This window comes from Beta vulgaris, chromosome 4, assembly GCF_026745355.1.
Source record: "Beta vulgaris subsp. vulgaris cultivar EL10 chromosome 4, EL10.2, whole genome shotgun sequence".
Taxonomy (NCBI): Eukaryota; Viridiplantae; Streptophyta; class Magnoliopsida; order Caryophyllales; family Amaranthaceae; genus Beta; species Beta vulgaris.
Genome location: NC_079205.1, coordinates 46,566,801 through 46,574,409, shown reverse-complemented (window position 1 = coordinate 46,574,409; position 7,609 = coordinate 46,566,801). Strand labels below are relative to the sequence as shown.

General features: G+C 33.7%; 1 long non-coding RNA gene across 1 annotated transcript; it reads left to right on the top strand.

The window, feature by feature from the left end:
- The first annotated feature begins 3,940 nt into the window (after positions 1–3,940).
- LOC104891125 (uncharacterized) lies at positions 3,941–7,379 on the top strand. Its single transcript, XR_789748.2, has 3 exons — positions 3,941–3,996; positions 5,906–5,950; positions 6,981–7,379. It is a non-coding gene; the product is annotated as an uncharacterized LOC104891125 (long non-coding RNA).
- The last annotated feature ends 230 nt before the right edge of the window (positions 7,380–7,609 follow it).

Below are 7,609 nucleotides of genomic sequence, written 5' to 3'. Positions count from 1 at the left end.
TTCAGTGATGAGCCAGGGGAACATATAACATGCATGTTCTTCCTGGTGATGTCGTTAATTTATAACTCTGAATCGTGGGGTCTCGATTTCATCAACTCACAATTGTTATTATTGCTATCGACCCCGATCTGGTACTTCATGAGGTAACGGGAATAATGCATATAAAAAAAAAAACTAATACATACTGAGGTGGAAATTATATGGTTGAGAATATGAGGTGGTAGAGTCATGACATAATTTTTCACTTCAAATTTCTAAGATTTTGGGATTAAATTTAATGGAATTTATTTAAAAAAATACGTACTTCTGTATCATAATATAGTGCTTATTTGGTTTTTGCATTCTCCAATATATAACTTTGACCTTAATAATATCCTCAATTCGTATTAATAAAAAAAATATAAAAAGTTGATATTATGAAATACACATTGAGGCAAACCTAACAAGATCATACATGAGTATGTTTTTTGTATATATTAATAAAAATATTTGGTCAAAATTTTAAAGTTTAACCTCAAAGAAAGACAAACAAATACTATTATGAGACGAAGGAGTATTTCTTAATAGCTCACCACTTGAGTGTAACCGTGTAAAAGGACGTTTTAAAAGACACTCGCTCTCATGTAGTTGAAGTTTTTTTTTTAAATGCTCATATGGTTTAATGTTGTATTTGAAGATACTCATTTGACATATTGGTCCATATATTACGGGAATTCAGTACATAATTGTTTGGCCAAATTTACATTAGCTATTAAGCTTTTGGCTCCACCTATTTTTGTATAGTTATTTTAATTCAATTTTACAGTTATATAACTCTCATAACTTACTTCAATCTTATATTTTTCACTAATATACAAAACAAACACCCATTGAAAAGACAAATAGTATCATTTAGGATGTCGGATTTGATATAACAAATATTTCCAAATTTTTTTTTTTATAATTTTAACTAATTTCATTGAATAGTTAAGGTTGTGCACGAATTAATATCCAAGTCAAAGGGAAAAAGTGAGCATAAATGATGAGGAAGTATTTGACCAATGGCTTTTCTCATATTCTCCCACTCTATCTGTTTTTCTAATGTCCGATAAAGACTCAAACTCGATTATTCCCTTAACAACTAGAAACTAAGCTATCCTCCACTCCAGTGGCACAAAGCTTCATATGTATAAATATGGGGAAGATATGTCAAATTATCATACCTACTTTCACCTAGATTCACTAATTTAACAAGGAAAAGTAATGTCAATTGAAATACTAAAATAAAGCTAGACCGACAATGTGAGACAACATACAATCAATTAGATGCTTTTGTTTGTAGTTTCAATGTATGTTGAATTATGATATCACTGCCTCACAAGTCGCTATACATATACAAGACTTGTCAATTATATTGTGATGTGCCATCCTATATGGTTTTTCAATTTCTCAACAACACATGTTTCCATTGAAAAAATAACTTCTGTCCCATATTTATGTGTATCATCATTTTTATGTCACTCAATTGTATTGGTTAATGCTGTTATTTTTTTTTTCTTAATTTCCTTTTTAAATAAGAAGTTAGTTTAAAGATGGTTAACTTCTTTGAATTAAGGATTAAACCAAGAAGAAATAAAATGCTCAAACTCCATTGATAAAAAATGTGAAGCTAAGCTCATAAGATTTTTCTCTCTCTTGTTACACTGTCCTTATTATAGACTATATGAATTGAATTATAAATCTAAACTGATATGTCTTATTTATACATATGATAGAATAACAGTGGTAACACATTATTGACGTGACATAACAACGTGGGAGGAGAAGCCAACCTTTGTTTTTGAGTGGACAAATATGGGAGAAGTGACCACCCACAAGAGACCACTTTGATGACATAAGTGATTATTTAGCAAAAAACACCTAATTTCTTAAACAAGAGGTCTCTTATATTATGATAAAAGACCTTTTTAGACACGTGGTCTTTTTGCACATCCTTAAAATCATAAATATTAAAGAAAACACTTATTTTTATTAAGTGGTTATTTTGATTCCATATCCTTTTAGAGAAAATATGGATTTTTAAAATATATATATTAGCGGGTATGGTGATGAATTGTAAATTGAAGAGGGAAAAAAGACGCCTGAATTTTTTTAAACAAGGAAGTGACGAATAAACTTATTCGAACTTAAAAAAACCCTAATTAAAGGAATACTTCATTTCTTCCTTAGTAATTACAATTTACATCTCGTTCTTCTTCCTAAAGCAGCGATAGCACAGTAGAACCGCCAAATTTTGCACGTGAACCCACCCCAAATTCCTTCGCCAACTACCATCGCCAGTACTCGAAATTCGCCGGCCAATATTCCTCGCCAGTCTACTCGTCTTCGCAAGCCATTTATCCCGCCGGTATAACTTTCTCTGTATTCTACACGCTACCTTTCTCTCTCTCCTCTCTTCCTTATCCCCTCCCTCTGAATCTCTCTCCTCTCTTCGAGCTCTTGGGTTGAGCGTCTTCAAATTTTCCCGAACATTTTTTTTCCTTCTTATGTTTTGGGACTAATTTGGTGCGTTCAATTTGGGTGGGGATTTTGCAGTTATTGGAGCTTGAAGAACGAATTTCTAAGTTGGAAGGTTATTTGAAGGTATTTTTCTTGTCTTGGTTCTTCTTAGGCAGACTTAGGATTTTTACGATAAATTCTTTGCTCTGAGACCTTCCATTATCCACTCCCATGGTTGCGCTTCCACTTTTGCAAAGCATGCCCTCCTTCGCCTGCGCTTCTTCCTTCGTGTCTTATCTAGGTTTTGCCAAGTCCGAGGAAGATGTATTGTCATCCCGCCTGCCGCCTGCCGCCTGCCTGCCTCGTTGCTAAACGTAAGGTGAGTTTTTTTTTTTATTTCTTTTGATAGTTCGAATACAGTTTTATTGATTTTGTTTTTAGTTTTTAGAGATTTAGTTAATTTTGTCATTCAATTTGTGTGTTAATTATTGTTTTTTATGCTTGATTTGAGCTTGGAGGTTTCTCGCTAAATGCATGCTTGCTTAGATAATTGCTTAATTTGTGTGTTAATTGTTGTTAATTGCTGCTTAGTTGCTGCCTTGCAATACTGGTAATGGTAATTGGTATTATAGTCTTGAAAACATCCAACAGATGACTTGATTACTTGTTGATTAATTTGTACAAAGATTGTGAGAAATTAAATATCAATTAATACCTATAACTCAATATGAGCAATGTTTCTAAAACACTTAGAGTTCAAAACTTCATTACCTTATAGATTTACAGTGGCTTATGGAATGAATGTTCAGGTTAGTTTATATTGTATTATATCATTTATTTAGTAGATTCCTGTAAATTAATGAGTGCTTGAATACAAAATGGATTCAATATGGAATTATTAGTTTTAGAATTGGGAAGCGAGGTATGTCTAGCTCTTGGTTGAAGGTGAGAGCCCATCAACTGATTTTAGAACTGCATTGCACTGAGAATAGACTACCCTTAGTTCAGAATTATGGCTGATTGAACTAGAAAACAAAAAGGACACATTTCAGTAAAAGCTTAGAGCTCAATAACTGAAAGTGAACGCCTGTAACTAAAATATGGGAACACCTTATGGAACTGAACTACGGCTTCCTAATGTTTGTCTCTCTTTGCCCTTGTGGCGTCTTCTTATGGATTTTCACCTCTTAAGACAACTCATACAAATCAATGCTTTTGATAATGAATAATAATCACATGTTTCTAAAGCTGACGTCCTACTTCCTGTTGTTGTACTCTAGAAGTGATCTGGGATTATGTGCTTAGATGACTCTTGGAACTTGTCTTTACGCCCTTCGTTCAAAATTCCGGTTAAAACAGACTTAAGAGTAAAGTTCGAAAGAAAGAAGGAGAGAGAATCTTACCCTTTAACTTGGCTTTCAAAGACTTACATCGCCCTCCCCCCTATAGCTACTATGCAGGCTTCGGGAGCAAGTGCTTCGGGAATTGGGGTTCAGAGACGTATTTAAAAAAGTGAAGGTACATAGTAGGTGCTGCTATCTTTTCTCTTCCATCTTTTTTTGGGATCTATTCGAAAATCTAGGATAATCAAATAAATTCTGCATATTGAATAATCAACATCAAGTACTTGAACCTTATCCGTATATATCTACCGATCTATTTTTCCTGTTTTATAGTATGATGAGAATGCGAAGGCTATATCTTTATTCAGCAATGTGGTGAATCTCAATGATGCTATTGAAGATCTAGTGACACGTTTAGAGCATCTCCTTAGAGGAATCTTTGCTGGAAATATATTTGACCTTGGCTCTGCATAGGTACCAATACTTTGTGCTGGAAAGATCTTACAAATACAAGCCTTAGAGCTTTCCCATCATCCTGTGTAATAGCATGTATATACGAATTATGCACCAACTGCTGATGCGTTTACTCTAAACATAAGTCTTAGAAGTTGAAATTCTCCATCTATAACTAGTAGACTGTAAAATGAATCATTGCACACTATATTGGAGGCCTGGGCCTTTTTTCTATTACTAGTATATTTCAATAAGGGTTACATATTAATCCGGAATCTCTTCTTAGCTAATTTTTCAATATGTGATGTTGGCGTATTAAGTTTATGTGCTCTATATTCTGAAGCGTGCAAAGGTATTTTCAGAGGATGGGATGTCCTTCCTGGCTAGTTGTCAGATTCTTGTCCCTCGACCCTGGGTTATTGAGGACCTTGAGACTTTCAAATTGCAGTGAATATAAGAAGTCCTGGCAAAAGGTGATTACTTTTGTGGCTAAGTAGATGACAGTGATGGATCCAAAGTTAGTCTTGTGTAACTCATAATTCCTACATTGACCATTTCTTTCCATATGGCACGCTGTGATTTTTGTTAATAATTCTGGTGTAGATATCATCTTAGGAATTTTACCATTTGCAAGGGAATTACTGCGTCATGGTACACAAGTTTATTTTTGCAGGACTTGCATGTCGCAATTACCATACATACAAGTTTTCGAGCTCAGAAAAAGAATAGGGTAGTCGGTGCTAGTGAGTGTGTGTTCACTTCATCATCTGAACTTGTATCAAACTTGGATGGGTGAACCTGGAACTGATTTGAACTTATGCAAACTTTACTAAACTCATCTGAAGTCTGAAACTCTTTCTCGCAAGAAAGTTTTTGTAAGATGGAGAGAATAGAGTCTAAGTGAAATAAATCTACTGCAACTAATTAGATATTATTCCTTCTTTATTTAGGGCAGTAGTATAAAGTATAAACGGAGAAAGAATAAGTCTTGTGCTCACACTAGTCATTGGATGAAAAGTGTCATGAAGACTATATAACATGGCAATAGGTGTGATTCTATCCAGCATTCTTCTTTTCTGTACAATCGATTATGTCCTCGAAAACCATATAACATGGCGACAAGAAAACTTAAGAGTAGATGCCCAGCAACAAGAGGGATGATCATGTGCTTGCTTATGTAAAATCAGATATAATATTTGATGACCCTTTACTAGCTATGATATGTCCATTTGGTGACAAGTAGTTGAGAATATCACTTACAAGTTATAAACTTAAGATTGGATGGTAAATATTGAATATATTAGTTTATAATTATAAAATACTTTCAAGTTCTAAATTCCTAAAGTTTGCATAATCAGAGCTCTAGATGGTTTCTCAGTGCATATCAATGAGTAATTGGACTATCTTGTGATGCTTCTTTGTTAACCTAAATAAAAAATCTACACTGTAAGTAGTTTATTAATAAGTAATTAGACCACTTCCATTCTTCATCCTGCCAATAGTGAACTATGCAACACTTTTGCAGTTAGATTAGGATATATTTTATGCATACCATCTTGTTTTAACAAACATCATGAAGTTTATGCTACTGAGTTAGACCCTTGACACTTCCCTGTACTATTAACATGCAGAGTACTGAGCCCATAACAATCTCCAAGCGCTAATGATGATCTGAGGTACTACCGTACTAGTTGTTCGTTACTTATAAAAATACGTGTTTGTGGTTGTAGTCCAATTAGAACTCTTCTAGTCGAAGATAGTGTGCAAAACCTCACTGCCTTCAACTGCAGAGGCACGTTACTATAGTTGAAGCTAGTTGCAAGGGGGTGGTGAGCTGTTGCCTGAATTAGCAAATCCAAACACTTCTTGCAGGTGTGATGATGGATGCTGTAAAATCATGTACCTTTGGCCTTACTATTCAGTTTTCTTTTTTCCTTCTTTTGTTGCACGGGTTATTAGAGTTAAATATGGAAGAAAAGTTATTTTCGTTTGTTTGAAAAAAAAAAAAAGAAAGGCAGGAGAGGGTAAAAATCTTATAGTTCAAATTGCTTGATCTTCCTTGTTGGTGTGATTATAGTGAATAATTAATAGTGTAATGGATATGATGAGGGAGTGTTCACCAGTTGGTGCTTCACAAAGGCGTAAGCAATTTGATGTGTTTATAATGCTATCTCAAAGGAGAAAAAAGTCTTTGGTAATTTGGTGTGTTTTGAAGCTTAGATTCTACATGCATACATCAGAACTATGTACCTTAAATGTTCAGGTTTGCGAATATAGTTTTATAAGGGTGTAATTGATGGATTTAGATTCTGATTGTGTGTGTGTGGGTGGGGGGAAGAGAGTGTGAGAGAGAGGCTGAAAGGCATGTGGATATGCATCAATAATTGAAAGGCATGCGGATACTCCTATTAATATTCTTTCAAGCCTTTTGATTGTATTACCCCCGTCAGTCAATACTTTACAAGTAAGCATGACTTTTTTTCTATAATTAAAAGTTGTAATCTTGTTGCTTTACTCCAAGTGCTCTGAGAACATAAATGTAGGCGAGTGTTTGTTATTGTGTCTTCTCCTTAACTAAAGTAAAGAATGTATAAACTGTACATAGGAGAAGAAATGAAAACAGGCCTAGATGGATAAACAAAGTGTTTTGTTGTAAAATATTTTGCAGCTTGTATGTTTATCTTTTTAATGTTTTATACTTTGCAGTACTTTGGCGGAGTTACAAGTAAAATTTTCTCAAAATAAGCTTGATGAGCTCAGAGACTTGTGGATCAAATATGTGGATGAATATAAACAAGTGGATGAAGAATAATCGGAAGATAATGACCATTTTATTAGGATGTGTGTGTATTTTCTTTTTAAGCGGGATTAGTGAGTGCTTCTATTTTTGTGCACATGAATTGGAAGAAACAGGCCTAGGTAATCTATTTTTTTTTTATGACTTAGTTGAATTTTTGGAATATTCTAACATTATATTGATATGCATGTGATTTTGTAGTGAATGATATTGAATGAACGAAAAGGTATTCCAATTTTAAAGTCATCAGAATTATCTCGATATAAGTGCCTAGATGTTCTATATATATGTAAATTATTTGTAAATTATGAAAGACACGCATGGAGAAGGTGAAATGCATTGGAGAAGGGTATAATAATATTGAAATATTGTTTTTTTAATAAAATAAATAAAAAAGGTTAAAGAGACCACATTTTCCTTTCAGGTGGTATTTTAAGGAATGATTAAAAAGACCACCTACATATTAAAAATGATTTCTTTGTAAGACAGAAAAGACCACCTATCTGTAAAATGTGGCGCCTTATCCTTCTTTATTTTC